Here is an 18,817-nt window from a genome sequence, read left to right as displayed (position 1 = left end):
AGGGCTCCAGAAAGGCCGGGCTGGCTCCCCCTGGCCAGCCCCACCCGCCGCCCCCCAAGGGGTGCCAGCCCCCAACGCCGCCCCTGCTCCTTGCCCGCCAGCACTTTCTGTGTCTCAGCGCCCTTCCATGCCATCGCAGGCCTCAGATGACAGGAAGGAGGAGGAGGCCCGGCCCCATCTCAGGGACAAGAGTCTGAGGTTGGGGGACCACTCCGGGGTGGAGTGGAGCCAGGCGACGGGCAGGGTAGCCTCATGCCTGACCGGGGCTCACTGAGTGGTGGGTCTCTGCCTCCCGCCACCCTGGCACGGCCCTGGCCATGAGGGTGGAGGGCATCACAAAGGGAGGCGCCCAGGGACCCCCGCTTCCCACCCTGGACCATGGGTAAACAGTGACCCTCCACTGGCCCCGGGGCCCAGGCAAAGGGCAGGGCAGGCTGAGGGCTGCCGTGGGACACGCTGCAACAGAGGGGTGTCCGGGGACACGTGCAAGGGGCAGCTGGATACCTGGTCTGGAGCTAAATCAGCAGGGCTGCTGGCAGTGGGGGTGGGGACACACAGCCCAGGTGAGGCTGCTGCTCCCCGAGGACCCAGACGCAGGGTGCGTGGGTCTGTGCAGCGGGGGCTGGGGGCAGGGGGCGTGGGCAGACAGCAGAGACACCGAGGGGACGGTCTGGGGCTGGGGGAGGGGACGGTCTTGTTGTCCGGGGCTGAGGTGTGGGGAGAGGACAGTCCAGGGCTGGGGCGGGAGGGATAGTCCAGGCTGGGGCTGGACGCTGCTTCTCAGGAAGCCTGGGGCCCGTCTGCGTGTCCTCCACCCGGCAGAGCATCCATGGCTGTGGGCAGACCCCACCACGTGTCCTGTGACAGCAGGGCAGAGGGCCAGGACACAGGAGATGCTGGGGTGGGACACAGCTGAGTGGACAGGGGGCCCCTCGGGGCAGCCAGGCCCTTAGGGACAAGCTGGGACCCTCACCTCCGTCTCCTCTGCTTCTGTGGCTGAGGAGGTTGGAGGCTGGAAGAAGCCAGGTGGACCCAGACACCAAGGCCGGTCACAAGGAGGCTGGCAAGAGCTGAGCAGTGTCCCCCCGAGTTCGCTAAGTGTCCTAACTGAGCCCCAGCCCCTCAGAACGAGACTGCAGGAGGAGGCGGGCCTTGGAAAGGGGTGATTTGGCGAAAACGAGGTCCTGTGGGAGGGCCCCAGACCAATGTGACTGGTTATAAGGGGAGAGGCGGACACACGGGGGACACCAGGGGCTTGGGGTGCAGAGAGAGGCCTTGTGAGGACGCGGGGGGCGACGGCCGGCTGCAGGCCTCGAGAGAAGCCTGGAAAAACCAGGCCTGCCAGCACCTGACCTCAGACTTCCAGCCTCCAGGACTGCGGGAGAACAACCATCTGACATCTCAGCCACCCGGGCTGGGTGCTTGGCTCCCGGGGGACTGGCGGGGGACACGAGGAAGGTGGACACAGATTTTTCACACCAAGAAACAAGGCTGAGGCCAAGTCCCGGCAGAGGACAGCCAGGTGACAGCGCTCAGCCCCTCTCCGGGGTCTCCTCCAGGACCCCAGCCCCAGCCCCTGAATGCCCCTTCCTGTCCCTCACCTCCCGAAACCCACCCAGGTCCAGCCCTCCTCCTCGGAGCCTCCCGGGGACCTCACTCACACCACTCTGGGTCCTGTCCACCCCGCAGCCCCAGGCCCCTTGGGGAGCAGGGAGCCACCCCCGGACGCCCCCCACCCCAACCCCGCTCAGATGGGCCTCTGAGAGCTGGGGGACCTAATGCCCTCCCTTCCCTGGCCCACCCCAAAGCAGCCTTTTGCCAAACACAGTCAATAAATTATTCAGTTTGCAAAATGCCATTATGTGTGAGTTTACTTAATTGAATAGAATAATTTATGGTAAAACCCGGGGAAAGGAAGATCGATGAGGCACGGGACAGGAGAATGATTGAGTTTCAGGGAAGGCAATTTGATTTTTATCCCTCATTATAATAATGTTAAGGGGAAAACATCAACTTGGGTCAGAATCAATATTTGCCGAGTGGCCGGACCATGAATTTTAACTGGAGGTGGCGAGGAGGTGGGCAGGCGCGTCGATAATTAACGCCTGGTCCGCAGCCACAAATAATGGCCGGGTTCAGGCGCCGACACCTGCCGCCCGCGGACGCGCGGGTGATCATAAAAGATAATTTAGGAACAAGTCTGTCCCCGATACATGTGTAACACCCCCGACATGATTCAGGACGCAGCTCCTCGCCGGCTTCACAGCAAATCACCCAATCAGACAGACGGCACCACGTTTCGCCTCCTTCTCCTCGGCGCCCCGCCTCGGGCATCACAGTGCTGGCAGCCGGGGCCCGGCACAGCCTCATGAACGCCCGCAGCCCTGGTGTCCAGGACGGGCACGTCTCCTGCCGGGAACCTCGGCGCCCTCGCCAGGAGAGTGGAAACGGGGGTCCTTGGGTCGGCACAAATGACTGTTCCTGGCGCTGCTTCTCCTCGACTGGAAAGAGGCTCCTGATCAGATGTCTTCAGTGCAGATAACCTGCCCCATCCAAGTCCACAGGCGCCTGTGTGCACTCACCCGCCGCCCACAGCCCCTGCAGGAAACTTCAGGCTTCAGTCCCTCGGTTCCAGGGAGCAGCAGAGGGTTCCAAGCCCCCAGGAGTGGCTCCCTGAGCCACACAGCCCCCAGGCTTCCTGCATCCGGGCTCTGGAGCCCCCTGAAATCCCAGGGGCCCTTCTGGGCCCCCTACCCCCATACACACCCATGCAGTCAGTTCCAAGGAGCACCAAGTGCCCTGAGTTCCTGGGTCACTGTCCCGTTTATAGATGAGAAAATGGACCCTTGTGAGCTCACAAGACTTGCCTGAGGCCACACGCCGGGGTGGCACAGCCCCACCTCTGCAGACCGTCTGGACACTTCTAGAGGCAGGGCTGGAGCAGGGTCAGGTGAGACAGACCCAGCAGCAGGTCCTGAAGGCCGGGCAGGGAGCCCAGGGCACAGGCACCGCCTTGGGCTCCTGTGGGGACCAGGGACATCTGCTGTAAATGGAAAGTGGCATCCAGCTATTTGCCTTTAGGGGCAGAGGGTGGCACCAAGGCCTGGGCTCACTGTGTGACCTTAATCACAGTTCTCCCCTCTCTGGCCCAACTTCCACTTTCTCAGGGGCCTCTCTGACTCTCCGTGTCCCCTGGGCTGGGTGTCAGGGAGGTGGGAAGTGGGCCATGATGTACCCTCACAGGAACTCACGGAGTCAGTGCCTAGGGGACCCTTGCCCACCCACCTCCCCACAGAGGACCCTTTCCTGCTGGCGGGTTGGCCAGAGCTCAGCCCCAGCTCCCTCAGGACCCACTTCGCCTGAACACCTTCAGAACTGCACAGACCCCACAGACACACCTCCCACAGGGGCTTCTCCTACAGGCAGAGGAGTCTCCAAGGACGGGGTGGTGTCCAGCTCCTGCCTGTGCCCTCCTCCCAGCACTGAGGCCAGCACCAAGGAGCCCTAACTGCTGTTGGATAAGTGAATGGGTGGGTACTTGGGAGGGTGGATGGGTGGACAGGTGGACAGAAGAAGGAATGAATGGATGGATGACAGATGGATAGATGGGTGGATGGATGGATGATGGATGGATGGATGGATAATGGGTGGGTGGATGGATGATGGATGGGTGGGTGGATGATGGATGGATGATGGATGGATGGATGGATGGATAATGGGTGGATGGATGGATGATGGATGGGTGGGTGGATGATGGATGGATGATGGGTGGATGGATGGATGATGGATAATGGGTGGATGGATGGATGATGGATGGGTGGGTGGATGATGGATGGATGATGGATGGATGGATGGATGATGGATGGGTGGGTGGATGATGGATGGATGATTGATGGATGGATGGATAATGAGTGGATGGATGGATGATGGATGGGTGGGTGGATGATGGCTGGATGGCTGGATGAGGGATGGGTGGGTGAATGATGGATGGATGATGGATGGATGAATGGATGGATGATGGATGGATGATGGATGGGTGGATGGATAATGGGTGGATGGATGGATGATGGATGGATGATGGATGGGTGGGTGGATGATGGATGGATGATGGATAGATGGATGGATGGATAATAGGTGGATGGATGGATGATGGGTGGATGGATGGATGATGGATGGATGGATAATGGGTGGATGGATGGATGATGGATGGGTGGGTGGATGATGGATAGATGATGGATGGATGGATGATGGATGGGTGGATGGATGATGGATGGGTGGGTGGATGATGGATGGATGGATGGATAATGGGTGGATGGATGGATGATGGGTGGATGGATGGATAATGGGTGGATGGATGGATGATGGATGGGTGGGTGGATGATGGATGGGTGGGTGGATGATGGATGGATGATGGATGGATGGATGGATAATGGGTGGATGGATGGATGATGGATGGATGGATGGATGATGGGTGGATGGATGGATGATGGATGGGTGGGTGGATGATGGATGGGTGGGTGGATGATGGGTGGATCATGGATGATGGATGGATGATGGATGGATGGATGGATGGATGATGGATGGGTGGGTGGATGATGGATGGATGATGGATGGATGATGGATGGATGATGGATGGTGGATGGATGGATAATGGGTGGGTGGATGGATGATGGATGGATGGATGGATGGGTGGGTGGATAGTGGGTGGATGGATGGATGATGGATGGATGGATGGATGATGGATGGGTGGGTGAATGATGGATGGATGATGGATGGATGATGGATGGATGGATGGATGGATGGGTGGGTGGATAGTGGGTGGATGGATGGATGATGGATGGATGGATGGATGATGGATGGGTGGGTGGATTATGGATGGATGGTGGATGGATGGATGATGGTGGATGGATGGATGGATAATGGGTGGATGGATGGATGATGGATGGGTGGGTAGATGATGGATGGATGGTGGATGGATGGATGGATGGATGATAGGTGGATGGATAAATGATGGATGGGTGGGTGGATGATGGATGGATGGATGGATGATGGATGGGTGGGTGGATGACAGATGGTGGATGGATGGATGGATGGATGATAGGTGGATGGATAAATGATGGATGGATGTATGGATGATGGATGGATGTATGGATGATGGATGGGTGGGTGGATGACAGATTCATGATGGATGGATGGATGGATAATAGGTGGATGGATAAATGATGGATGGGTGTGTGGATGATGGATGGATGGTTAGATGATGGATGGGTGGATGGATGATGGATGGATGATGTATGGATGGATGGATAATAGGTGGATGGATGAATGATGGATGGGTGGATGGATAAATGGGTATATGAATGACAGACGGATGAGTGGACTGTGGATGGATGGAAGGGTGAAGGGTAGGTAAGTGGGTGGCTGAATAGATAGGTGAGGATATGGAAAAGAGTGAGGAGCTGGACACACAGCTGCGTGCCAAGGAACTGAAGGACAAGGAACAGAGAGGTCAGAGTGTCTGTGAGTGCTGGACAGAACGAGAGGAAGAGCGGGTAGCTGGGTAGATGGGTAGGTGGGCGTATGGGAGCGTGATCCGCGGAGTCCTGGTGCTCCGTAGATGTTTATCAAATGAGCGAATGAGCACCCAGGTGGAAGTGGGCCCCTGGAGCAGCAACTCCACCCCTCTCACCACATTGGAATGACAGAAGAGCCCATCGAAGGCTCTGACCCTTCAATTTCCCCGCAGTGGTGGAGGGCGAAGCTGGAGCAGACCTCAGGGCCAGCTCCCCAGGCCCCGCCACATCAGTGGCCGGCGTGGCCCCCGGCCCAGCCCGGCCTCTCGGTCTACTTGCCGCCCCTCCTGTGGCTCGGGTCTCAGCTGGTGCCATGAGCTCCTGGGGGCCGCTGGAGGCAGAGACCCCACACCCTCTGCTCACCCCCGGGAGGCCCCACTGCAGGCAAGAGGGCCGGGTAGACCCCTGGGGCCACCAGACAGCTGCCCCTTGGAGGGCACCGCCACACCCCCGACTGACAGGCACCCTGATGTCTCATCACAGCCGCGAGGCTCAGTCAGACGTCCCGCTCCTCACAGCAAGCTCAGCAGGGCACCTGTCAGCACGGGGGCAGGCCGAGGCGGCCGAGGGCGGGCAGGGCAGGCCGCCCGTCTGGGGGCTGGGCTGATGTCTGTCACCACAAAAGCTGGGAGATTGAGACAGCTGGAAATGGCCTGCAGGGAAACTGGATGGCGCTTTGGGCATGAGCCACCTCGGTTTCACAAGGGGAATGCAAGACAGTGAGTCTCTGGGGCCCCTGCCACCCACCCACCCCTCCCCACCTGACCCCACCAAAGTCAGCCCCCCACCGTGTCTGGGCCCCTCCCCTTAGCAAGTCCTGTCTCTGATTTATCCCCACCACCCTCCCCACGAGCAGCGCTGGTGCCTCCAAAACCTTCCAGGTGGCTCGGTAAAGAACCCGCCTGTAGTGCAGGAGACGCGGGTTCCATCCCTGGCTCGGGAAGATCCCCTGGAGAAGGGAATGGCAACCCACCCCAGTATTCTTGCCTGGAGACTCCCATGGACAGAGGAGCCCGGCGGGCCCAGAGGGTAGCAAAGAGTTGGACACGACTGAGTGACAAGCACCCTGGGAAGCAGCTCCTTCCACCCGCCCCCACCTGTGCTAACAAATGGCCAACAATCGGCTCGCCAAGAAAACAGCTTGCCCAACACGGGCACACAGCTTATCACCGACCTTACCTCCGTAAAGGACGTGCATGTGCAGTTTAAAGACAACAGGAGAGGACACCCCACTCTGCCCTCTGATTCCCACCTGGCCTCTGGACGACTCCCCGCTCCTCGAGTTTCCAGGGCCAACCCTGTGGTGCCACGGTTCCACCAACGAGGCCACGTCCCACACCAGACTCTCCAGACTCGGCTCGTGGTCGTTAGGTCTGCCGTGTGAGCCACGGTCCCACAGTCTCTTGCCCTCCTGCAAGGGGCAGCCACTCAGCCCAGGCCTCTTTCCCCACCAGCACTAAGGCCTGCAGTTATCAGCTTTCCACACCAAGGCAGGGATTGGGACGTGATTCCGTTCCACATTATTCAATGACAAATGTGCTTCACAGATGGCTCACAAAAGCCCTGAAAATGTCGCAGCTCTCATTGGCCGAGAGAACCCAGCCCTCAGCTCGGCCTCTACCTCCACACCTGCCTGGCGTGAGCAGTCAAATGAATGGATGAGAATGAATGAGTGAGTGAATGAATGAATGAGTGAGTGAATGAGTGAGTGAGTGAGTGAATGAATGAGTGAGTGAATGAATGAATGAGTGAATGAAACGACGAATTTTGGTCTCAGCCCAAAGCTTCCTTCTGAAACCTCCTGTGGGTCCCCTGGAATGTCTAAAACATTCCAGACTAAGTGAGAGCCGCTCCTTCATGTCCGACCCTTTGTGACCCCATGGACTGTAGTCCGCAGGCTCCTGTATCCATGGAATTCTCTCGGCAAGAATACTGGAGTGGGTAGCCGTTCCCTTCTCCAGGGGATCTTCCCGATCCAGGAATCAAACCCAGATCTCCTGCATCGCAGGCAAATTCTTTACCAGCTGAGCCACCAGGGAAGCCGTATTCAGACCAAACAGGTTCCCAAAACAGCACTGACAATCCCATACTCCAGGGCCGCCCACTTGGCCGGTCTCCTACCCCAGAATAGCTGAGGACAAGGCCATGCCCAGAGGCCCTGCATGCAGCACACCGGCTCCGTGCTGGGTCCCGTCCCTGTCCTCCCGAGGTGGAGTGTCTAGGAAAGAGCTGGAGCCATGAGCAGGGGTGCTGCGAAGGCTGAATGAGGTCTCAGGGGCTCAGCGGACTGCACGCTGCTGTCCTCCCAAGGCCCCTTCTCGGCCTGGCCACCCCCGATGGAGCCCCCTCCTCCTGCAACCAAGGTAGGGGTGGAACAGAGCTTCCCGCCTCAGCAGGGACATCCCTGCTGTCAGGAGGACCCTCACCCCCGCCAGTCTATCCTCTGCCCCCCAGGATCCAACTACCTCTGCCTCAAGCGGAAGAACTCCCCTTCCCCTGAGTGCCCCACCTATGCTCTCTGCTTCTCTCCTAGCCTAGGTCACCTGGCTGACGGCAGGTCACCTGCTGGACTGTACCTCCTGCTTCTGGACGCATGGGCGCTCAGCCTGGGCAGCGGTGAGACAGGCGGTAGGCACCTCTCCCCGCAACACAGCCTCACCCCCACATTGATCAGGCGTGTGGGGCAGAGGTGGGGTCTCTGAATGGTTCTTCCCAACCTGCCCCAGCCTTAGCCGGACCTTGACCACTCCCTGCACAGGGCGTGGCATCCCCCTTGGCCAGAGGCCCCCCAGGGGGCTGAGCTGATAACCGAGCAAATGTCTGTTTCCTTGAAAGAGCAGGAGACCCTCAGGGGCGTCCCTGAGGAAGTTGTCAGACAGACCACGAAATCCACTCTAGGCCCACCCGGCCGGTCCACGATGAGCAGCCGATCAGCAATCACAGCGACGACCGAAAGGAGGCCGACAAGAGCCGGTCGGACTTCACGGGAAATACGTGTTCTCTCTCTGTGAGATGCCACGTGGTGAGCCGAGACACCGGGGTCTCTCCCACCCCACCCGCCGCCATGTCTGGGGGCCAGGCGCAGGGCAGGTGTGGCCGTGGGTGGGGGCAGGGGCCTTAGGGGCAGAGTGAGCCCAGGTCACCCCAGATTCTGGGGGGAGGATGGAGTTGACACAGTGCGGGGGGGGGGGGCAGGGTAAGGGGCGAGGGCAGGCTGAGGGAAGAGGAAGCCCTGGGTTTGATCCTGCAGGTCTGGGGAGTCTGAGGGGGCACGGGGAGGGGGTGGAGGGGTGTCAGAATCACAGATCGGGGGACGTGAAGTCACCAGGCGGGACAAGGTGGTCCAGGGGGAGGGGGAGAGGCAGGAGGGTCACTGCAAGACTGGGCAAGGACACCCACAGGGCCGGGAGTCGGGAGCATCCAGGAGGAGAGGCCCAGACACCAGGGGCAGCGGCCCCGTGTGGTGCCTTCATCTGCAGCCTGTGACCTCGGCGAGGGGGCAGCCCTGAAAGAGGGCCCGCCACCGCAGTCTCACCACCCCACAGCCCCTCTCCCCTGAACACCCCGCCTGCCTGCCTTGCAATGGGGTGCCACCTCCACTAGGAGGACCAGTCTCACCCTGGGCCCCCGCTTCTGGGCTGTGGGTCCATTTGCAAGTCTAATTGCCTTGCTCCCTGTTCACACCCCATATATTGGCACCCACAGCAGAGAGGCCACCTGGGTGAGCCCACAAGTAAGGGGGCCCCTCCTCACCTGACTTACACACCCCATCTACCAGGGGCAGGCAGGAAGGTGTGGGGAGAGGACCCAGGCCAGGCTGGGGTTGGGGCTTCCTGGAGGAGGGGGCCTGGAAGAAGCCAGGGTAGGGCTCTCTCCCCACCCTGCTTCCCCACCTCCCACTGCTCACAGCGGGACCACCCCCTCCCCCATCACAGCCCCCATCCCTGGCCTCCTGCAGTATCGGCTGGGGCTCAAGTCCCCCAGTGAGCTCAGCTCCGGAGGCCGAGCTGCCCCGGGAATCATGGAACCGATGGGAACCCGGCCCCTGGGCCAGCCCCCCAAGACTGCCAGGTCTCAGGGGAGCAGGGGCAGAGCCCTGGCCAAGCAGAGGAGGCCCTCTGCTCCCCCACAGTGGCCTGCGGCTCTACCTGACACATTCCAGGGGCTGACACAGCCCGGCGTGTGGGCCCCAGTCCAGGGGCCTCCCCGCCCCACTGTCTCAGGGTCCCTGGGGCCTTGATGGGAAAACCAAGGCCTCGAGGGCTGAGGTCACAGATCAGAGCCAGCGCTGAGACCGAAGGGTCAGTGTCCTCACTTCATCACAGAGGACGGTCTGAGAGGTCAGGGCGCTTTCCTAGGTCACACAGCTGTGTTTGATGACACGTCTGGGACTGGAGCCCACCCTCTAGACATCACAGCGTCTGCTGGGTCAGCTCTGGGCCTGGCTCAGGGGCAGGGGACAGGGCAGGAGAGGAGGGACCGGGGTTCAGGCAGGGAACAGGTGGGTCCTCCCTCCCCCAGGACCAGGAGTGGAGAATTCCAAGGTGGCCGCAGCTGAGCATTAGCACAGTGGCCGAGCTGCCCCAGTCCTGACCCTGCCCCTCCAGCCAGCTCCACCTGTTCCAGCCTAGAAGCTTCCCTGCCCCTCCCCTGAGCCCCATGCCTGCTGCCTTCATGCAGGCCCACTGGCACCGCCTTTCGGGGGCTTTGGGCCAGGCTGCCCAGGACTCTAGACTGCAAGGCCAGGGCCCCTGGAGGCCACCGCCCTTGCATGGCCAGCTGGGTGCCAGCCCACGGTCAGTGGTGGCCAATAGAAGCTTCTAAGAGAAAATCCTTGTACAAAACTCAAGGTACAAGGGAGACCAAAGAGCCCAAGGCCCTGAGCTACACCCTCGGACCCCAGACTCCCCTAAATCTGCCCCCCTCAGTTCACAGACCCTGAGACACCTGGAACCTCATTGCCCCCCTATCCCAGACCCCTATAACCCCAGACCCCCCTTCACCCAGGCCCTCAGGCCCAAGACCCTGAGCCCCAGACCCCCAGACCATCACAGGCACAGGCTCCCACACCCAGAGGCAGAAGTTCTCATTCCTACAGGTCAGAGCTTGGGCCCCACTGGGGAGCAGCCGGGATAGAGTCAGCAGTTTGAGCAGAGCTCAGGGTGGAGGACTGAAGTAGATGAAAAGCTTCTAGAAGCTTCCATCACCCACCTAAAGGGATGACCCCCTCACCTACACCTCCCTCCCTGCGAGGCAGTCTGTCCTGACCCAGCACTGGGTTGGGGGACACAGGGGCCTGCCAGTCAGGGGTGCGAGACCCTCCCCTGCTCCCTGAGGCCCCGTTCCAGGAGGGGTTCTGCTGGGGGTTGAGAGGGAGGCAGGGAGGCCAGAGAGCAGGGCGAGAGGAGGCTGGCTCCGTGGGAGGCCGGGAGGGAAGCGGCCTCAGCCAGAGCCGTCCCCCATCCCCCTCCCACGCGCCCCTCCTCCCCGGCCCCATTCCCAGGGTCCAGGGACAGACGGGGGCCTCCTGGGGAGCAGCCACTCTGTGCTCTAAGTGCCAGGACCCGTCCTCACTCACAGCACCCGCAGAGGGCCGGCCAGGGGCTGGGCAGGTGGCCACCCCTTGGGAGGGTTCTAAACCAGCTGGCAACAAAGGACAGAGGGGGCGAGAGGCAGCGGGCAAGGGCTGGGGGCCAGGCAGGACGGATAAGAGAGGGGACAGAGACCCAGGGGCCTGGGAGCCAGTCCTGACCCCTCTAACTGCCTGGGCAACCCCGGCCCCCCGCACCCCCACCCCCTGGCCGCAGTTGCCCTCCCCTTGCTGAAGAAGGTGTCCAGACTCTGCCGTTCTGAGCTGACCCCCATGCCCCAGCCCCCACCAGACCCTGGGAAAGCAACAGGAACTTCAGAAGCTTGGGGAGGGTGGGCAGTGGGGAGTCCTCCCTGGAGCCGGGCCCCTCTCTGCCCATGGAGCCACCCGCGTTCCAGAGACAAACGCTTCTGGAGAAACAAGCCTGGATAGAGGATGGAGGAATACTCATGTTTTAAAAGGTGCATGCCTTCCAGACAGTACCGACTCAGCCAGCCAGACGGAGGCTGGAGCGCCGTCTTCTGCAGCCTCCCTGACCCCTGCTCCTCCCAGCCCCCGGGCCTCCAGAGAGGAAGGGTCCAGGACTTGCCTGCCGATCCAGCGGTCCCCCCGGGAGAGGCGGGGGTGGTGACTGGGGGGAAGGAAGGTTCCCCCGAAGAGCTTCCTCACCTCAGCTTTGGCTGCCAGGAGCCAGGACCCCTGCCCATCCCTCTGCAGCGTGGAACCCCACCTCGGCCCCCTTCCCCTCAGCAGCTCAGGGGCCCTCCTGCTACCCGCTTGCCCCAGACCCTGCATGGACCCTTCATCCCTACAGCCCCAGGCATCCAGCCATGCCAAGTTTGGGACCCTCAGCCCACCCACCCTCTGCCCCAGGGTTGCACGCTCACTGATCGGAGGTCACCGCAGAGCCCCTCAGCCAGCGGCCAGCTGTCCCACCAGGACCAGGGCAGGAGGGGAAAGAGGCCGGGCTCCTGGGGGGGATTCCAAGAGCCCTGAGCACAAAGCTCAGGGGCAGAAACTCCACACGTGCGTGCGTGCATGTGTGCCCGCATACCAAGTAACGCATCTGTCCTTCTTGGGGGGCGTGCTTCCCACCAGCTATTCCCTTTCCGGCTTATTAACAAATCGCATGGTCTGACACGCGTTTCCCCCGGGACTAAATCTCCCCATCAAATCAGCATAATGTGAACTAAGTAAACACTGGGATGCTCAGGCCACGCTCGGCCGGCGGCCACCTCCCCGCCCAGCCACCCCCCCACCCCGGGGCCCTGCCGCAGGACTGGCTGAGTCCGGGCCTTCCTCCCAGGGCTCACAACCTTCCTGATTCCCAGCCCACACTGCCTGTCGAGGCCCATGGGGGGAGCCTGGGACCCCTGGAACTGTCCCCCAGACACCCTAGTTCCCCTCACACATCCACCATCCCTGGGAACCTGCCCCCGCCCATGCCCCTGCATGAAGCTAACTGAGGTCTTCAGAGCAGGCCCTTGGAGTCACAGGGCATCTGCAGGGAGGCAGTAAAGTGTGTGTGGAAGGGCCCAGCCTCGGCTCTCACAGGGGTCCACAGGCTGGAGCGTGAGGCCGGCCTTGCCCTCCCAGGCCTGGCAGGGGCACCAGCCTACCCGCACCACGGCCACTGCCTCCCGGACCTCCAATTCCCTTCCAGATGGTGGAGGAGGAGGGGGTGGGAGGAGCCCCAAGCCAATGGGAACTTGCTGTGCTCCCTAGGACCTGGGACTCGGAGGAGGGGTACCTGCCAGGCAGGCAGGTCACAGCCGTCTGCTCTGCTGCTCCAAGGCCCTAGGATCTAGGGACTAGGAGGCACGATTTCAGGGTCTCCCTCAGGCTGGGGTCTCCAGGGCCAAAGGGCCTGAGGACAGTAGCCCCCAGCTGACGCTCAGGAGGCCCAGAGGGAACCTCAGCACCCCCCTGCCCAGCCCATGACACAGCCCAGAACAGTCCAGATCCCAGGCCTCCCACTGCCCGGTGCCCCCCTCCAAGGGGACCTGTTCAGGGTTCGGACGTTTGCAAGACACATGAACATCTAGGCATACGTTCCTGAAAGGAACAGTCCTGCCTGGCTTCCAGAAAGCCCAGAAACCCCCAGAAGGCCCCAGAAACTCCAACCGAGAAGCAGGTGTCGGGGCGCCCACGGCTGCCTGAGCTTCGCCCCGAAGCCCTGGCAGGGCCCAGAGGTGTCGGCCGGGAAGGTCAGACCCTGGGGGGCTGAGTGCTCCCGTGTCCCTTGTTGCCGTCCTGAGGGCCAGGCTGCGTATCCTCTTTACTTCCCCAGAGAGCAGACTAAGGCTCAGAGAGGTGAAGTTGCCTCCCACACAGCAGGAAGGGCAGGAACCAGGCCAGCCTGGCTCTGTCCTGCTCCGGAGTCAGGGGCAGCACTGTGCTCCCTGGCGTGGGAGCGATGCCCACCAGCGCACACACAGACCAGCCTTCTGTGACAGGCTCGGGGGGTGAGCGTGATGGCTGAGCCTGTCTCCCTCCCAAGCAAAGTCTCAGGCTCAGCCAGAAAGAGACCCTGGCAGACCATCTCTCACAGAGGCAAGCGCAGGGTCCCCGCCCCCCCATCTGCAGGATCCCAGATATGGGCCACACTGCAGGCAGAGGGTGGTCTCGCAGTCAGGAGTGGCCAGCAGGCCTGGGGATAGAGTGGGTGCCGGGCAGGAACCTTCCCTGCAGCCGGTCCAGGCAGATGGCCGGCCAGGTCCCCCGCAGGGCTGAGGTTGTTGTACAGGGTGGATGCTAGGGGCTCAGTGGGAGCCCGGGAGGCAGGGGGTGGGCAGGTGGTGTGGAGGCTCAGAGGATTCCAAACGTGTCCTGCTGGAATGTCACTGATGGGCGGTCACACAGGGACCAGTAGGTGGCGTCACAGTTGGGAACTAGGGTGTCCTGGGGACAGTCCCCCGAGCGGTTCCCCGTCCCAGGCCGGGCACTCCTCGTCCACTTGTCAGAGGCAGACACGCGGGACCCACCTCCCGGCCTCTAGCCCTTCCCACAGGCGCCAAGCCCCGCCTACATGCGCCAGGCCCCGCCCACATGTGCCAGGCCCCGCCTTTGCGCATCCACTTAGGACTGACTCCCGCTCAGCGCTTCGTTAGAACTGTGTCCACTTCTGGGCAAATCAAATCACCCAAAGGTGAGCCTCCACAGACTGGAGCGGGCCCTTTGCTCTGGGAAGGAGGCAGAAGGTTCTCGGGGTCGGGGGGGCGGGGAGCGATACCCCAGCCCTACCCCTGGGGGTCTCGGGGAGTGCCCAGCTTTCCACGAGGCTGCACTCCCCAGGTGGCAGGGTTGGGGGCAGGACCGTGAGTCCAGGACCCTCTCGGGCGCTGGTGCTTGCTGACACACGTGAACAATTGTGCAGGTGGAGCCCCCATGATCCTCGCCTGGCCACATCTCCGTCTTGGAGATAGTGAGACCCCAGGTGCAGAGCTGGGGTTCACACCCAGGCGCAGTGTCAGAGCCCACCTGTGGCATCGGCGTCCCTGGGAAGCACTGCTCAGGACGCCCTCCTCAGGCCCCCAGGCTCCAGGCCAGACCCCCACAGACCTCTGCTGCCCCCGCGCCCAGGAAGCCCGGTCCCCTGCTGTTGGATCTGGGTCTTCAAAATCTGCTCCCCTGGGTTCAGCCCCGGACACACGGCTGGACACACGGAGCTGGACACACAGGGCTCGGAAAGTCCTCACCAAAGACTGTGTCCCGGGAGAATTCCTTCCTGAAACCAAATTTCAAGGTCCCTGGAGCAAGCACCAGCCTCTTCTCACCCTCAGTCTGGGGCCCAGACGGCAGCTGATCCGGGCCCGGCTCAGAGGACACAGTGGGGACGGTGAGCGGATGGGCAGGGCCGGCTCGGGCTGTAGATCACCCCCGTCCTGTCCCAAGTTCTCAGCTGAGGCTCATCCCACCTCGTAAAGATGCCAGCGAGCCCCGGGCCAGCACAGGCAGGCCCACAAATCAGCAGCAGGCGCTGGATTTAGAACATCACCCCTCTGCCAGGCAGATCAGCCTCGGCAGACGGCCACCGAGGCCGCAAGAAATACGGCTGCACGTCTCGGCTGCTGGAGAAACGGGAGAGATTTATTCCAAACCAAGGAGGCTGTGTGTACTGTCGGGGCGGCTCAGACACAGCCCGCAGTGGCTCCTCCTTCCACGGGAGGGGAAACCAAAGCAGAAGAGGGGCAGCCGGCGGTCCGGTCCCGGTGTTGCTTGGCTGACTGGCAGCCCCCACGTCGGGACTTTTCTCTCGGTGGAGCACCTGGGCCGTCTTCTGAGGACAGCTGAACCAGTCACTCACTTGGACCGCACTTTCCCAGATGGCTGAGAAAAGTGGTAGTCAGTACAGATGGGGGAGGCTGCCCTCCTCTGGGTTGGGGGTGGGGGCAAACGGCTGCCCCTGGAGGTGACTGGGCAGGAATGGGGTGGGGACGTGCAGACCAGGTGGCTGATGGCTGCCCAGGGGTGGGCGGCTGACCTCACATTCCCCAAGTGACGACAGCATGCAGGCAGGTATAGGGTGACCTCACCCCGGAGCCGCCCTGTGAGTTCTCAGGGACGTCACTGCACCTTCGCCAGCCCCAGGGCCGAGCCGGGCAGCCAGGTCACAGCAGCAATTAGACAGGCATCATCGCGGACGTTGATGCAGCCCCAAGCCCTCCAGCCGGCAGACAGGCTCCTGGGTGCCCCTCCCCGACGGACAGCCACTGAGTTCCCGGTGAGACCCAGAGCCTGGCAGGGGCTGCAGCCACGTGGGGGATGGACCCAGCCTCAGACAGGCCCCAGGGACCCCATCACCACTCCCAGGTCTCCGTGGCTGCCTCCCCGGCACAGCCCCTGAGCCTGGAAGCTCTCCCCAACTGGGGAGCCCCAGGAGAGGGCCAACGTCGACTGCTCCCCCGACCTGGACACTCAGAGATCACAGCCTCCCTTCCCCAGTGCCCCGGAGGTTCCTAGTGACCCGGACGGGGCCCGCAGATGGATTGTCAAGTGTGGCCACCAACAGAGTCAGCAGAAAGCCCAGGCTGGGTGGAGGGGGGCCCAGAGTTGCCCCTAGATGGCTGGTGGGCCCCCCGGTCCAGACCGGACCACGCGGGGAGGGTACAGGGGCCTCCAGGCAACCGTCGAGGACCTTAAACATGGCTCCGGCCAAACACAAGGGCTCCCAGGGGCCAAAGATGGAGGATTTTAGTCACAAAATTCAGTAGTATTGGGGTGCAGCCCAGCGTATAAAACAAATATCCTCAAGTCCACTCCTATAGACGGGAGTGATGGTGTAAACCAGCGGGGGAGAAGAGCCCGCCCCCTCGTGCAGGACAGTAATTTATGGAGGTGCTCTCGTCCTTCCACCCTGTATCCTGGGCGGGACCCTGGACCAGAAAAAGGACATGCGGGGAAATCTGAACCAAGTACGGACTCCAGTCCCTAATGATTATGAGCCAGCACTCTGGCGTGAGGTGTCAGCGTGAGAGGAGTGTCGGGTGTATGGGAAGTCTCTGCTCTAGCTTTCAAATTTTGCTATAAACCGAAGATTAGGTTTATTTTCGAAGATGATTCTGAAACAAATACAGGACTGAGAGAGGCTAAGGTCGGGTGCAGCTGGGTGCTCGGCACATAGTAAAGCTCTGCGCTTGCGTCTGTGGGGCTGTTCCTGGTGGTACAGAGACAGGCGCAGGGAGGGGGTCCCGGCCGGATGCCAGGCCGCCTTCGTCTGGAAGGCTGAGCCGAGCACTGATGGTGCTCGATCCCTGAGTCAGGACGATCCCCTGGAGGAGGGCATGGCAGCCCACTCCAGGCCGCCTTTGTCTGGAAGGCTGAGCCGAGCACTGATGGTGCTCGATCCCTGAGTCAGGACGATCCCCTGGAGGAGGGCATGGCAGCCCACTCCAGCATTCTTGCCTAGACAATCCCATGGACAGAGGGGCCTGGCGGGCTACAGTCCATGGGGTCACAGAGTCGGACACAACTGAGTGGCTGAGCACACGTCTGACCGCCCCAGGGGGAGAGGAGTGCAGAGGGGGTGGCCCTCAGGCAGGGTGCTGGGCCTGGAGGGAAGCCCCCGCCGGGGCCCCACCTCATCTGGATGGCCCTCCCCTGAGACCTCCCGAAGTCCCCGCGAGCCCACCTGCCCCAGGCCAGGCCGTGCTGAACTCTGGGGATGGGGAGACGCAATGCCCCTGGGCCCCTTCCCCACCTGGTGGGGAAATAATAGTCCCTGGGCCTCAGCGTCCTGAAACACAAGGCCTCCCGGGCACCCCCACCCCCACCCCCCGCCCAGGGGCGGTGCGGAGGGCCCCTCTCAGCTCGTGGCTGACCCTCCCCCAGCCGGCACTCCACAGACCCACAGGAAGCCCAGCTTCTTGGCCAGCCCAGGGAATTCCTTCCCGGCCCCCTCCCAGCCTCCCAGGCTTCCTGTGTGGAAACGGGTCTGGATCCTGCCTTGGTAAACACAATGTCAGGACGGACAGATCACCCTTTGAGCTTCCTGTTTGCTGGGAGCAGACTCCAGCCCCTGGGGGCTTCCGGGCGCCCCCTTCCCAGCCGAGACAAACCCTCCCCCACCCAGGGCTGCAGGACCCCCTGGGACCACACGGCCAGGGACCCCACGTGAGTGCCGTGCACCACTGGGTGGCCTGCACCCCTGGGTGGCCCTGCGCAGCAGGAGGCTGGGCAGGCGTTGGCGCTGGGGGGCACCAGGGGGAGCACTGACACCCAGACACAAACGCACCAACTGCACCAACAGAGGGCCCCGCCCTCCCGCCCTCCCGCCCCAGACCTCAGGAGAGCACGAGGTGGGGAGCAGGCCGGTGGGCACTGGGCGGAGACCTCCTGCTGCCTATCTAGGGCCCCAGGTCCCCCAGACCGCCGCCCTCAGGCCCAGTGGGAGCCGCATGGAGGCTGCTGCCGTGACTTCAGCCCCGTTTCCCGGGGGTCAGGGCCAGGAAGGGACAAGGCCTCACTGCTGGCCTCCCTGGGGCCGGAGCCCAGGAGACAGACGGCCCCACGGGCAGAGGAGGCCCCTGCGATCTGGGCTCCAGGAGGCCGTCTGCCCGTACCCCACCTCTGACCCTGCCCCACCACCATCCCCGCCACTGCCCCCTGCTCCAGGGCTCCTGTGGGTGAGCACCGGGCGGGGCTCAGAGGCTCACTCTCCAGACTCTTCTCCCAGCCTCTGACCCTGAGCGGGGTCGCCGGGCCCCTGGGTCCAGACACAGCCCAGGAAGGAGGCAGGATGCTCCTGGGGGCTCAGGCCCAGAGCTCAATTCCTGCCCCCACCCGTCCACCCTCCCTGGCTCCGGCCTGTTCCGAGCCAGGCACTGGGCCCACTGAGCCCCGTGACCCTGTCACCGGCCCGGCGCGACCCGCGCCCGGCTCCTCCTCTACTTGCGGGTAGGGCGTGTGGAGCACGCCTGGACTGGCGGGGTGAGTCGGGCAGGCGCCTCGCCCGGGGAGCCTGCTGGAGGTGCGCCAGGCCGGCCTCGGAGGCGGTGAGAGACACCTCCCTGGGGGGCCTGGCTCCAAGGCCTGGCTGATCCCCGCCTCCAGTGGGAACGGCCCTCTTCCCAGCCCTGCCTCCTTTCCCAGGAGGGGACACCTGAGCAACCCCGCCCGCCCGGGGTCTCGGCTTCCCCGGGTGTTGAACGAGCCG

This window comes from Bos indicus x Bos taurus, chromosome 21, assembly GCF_003369695.1.
Source record: "Bos indicus x Bos taurus breed Angus x Brahman F1 hybrid chromosome 21, Bos_hybrid_MaternalHap_v2.0, whole genome shotgun sequence".
Classification (NCBI taxonomy): domain Eukaryota; kingdom Metazoa; phylum Chordata; class Mammalia; order Artiodactyla; family Bovidae; genus Bos; species Bos indicus x Bos taurus.
This window is presented reverse-complemented; position numbering follows the sequence as displayed.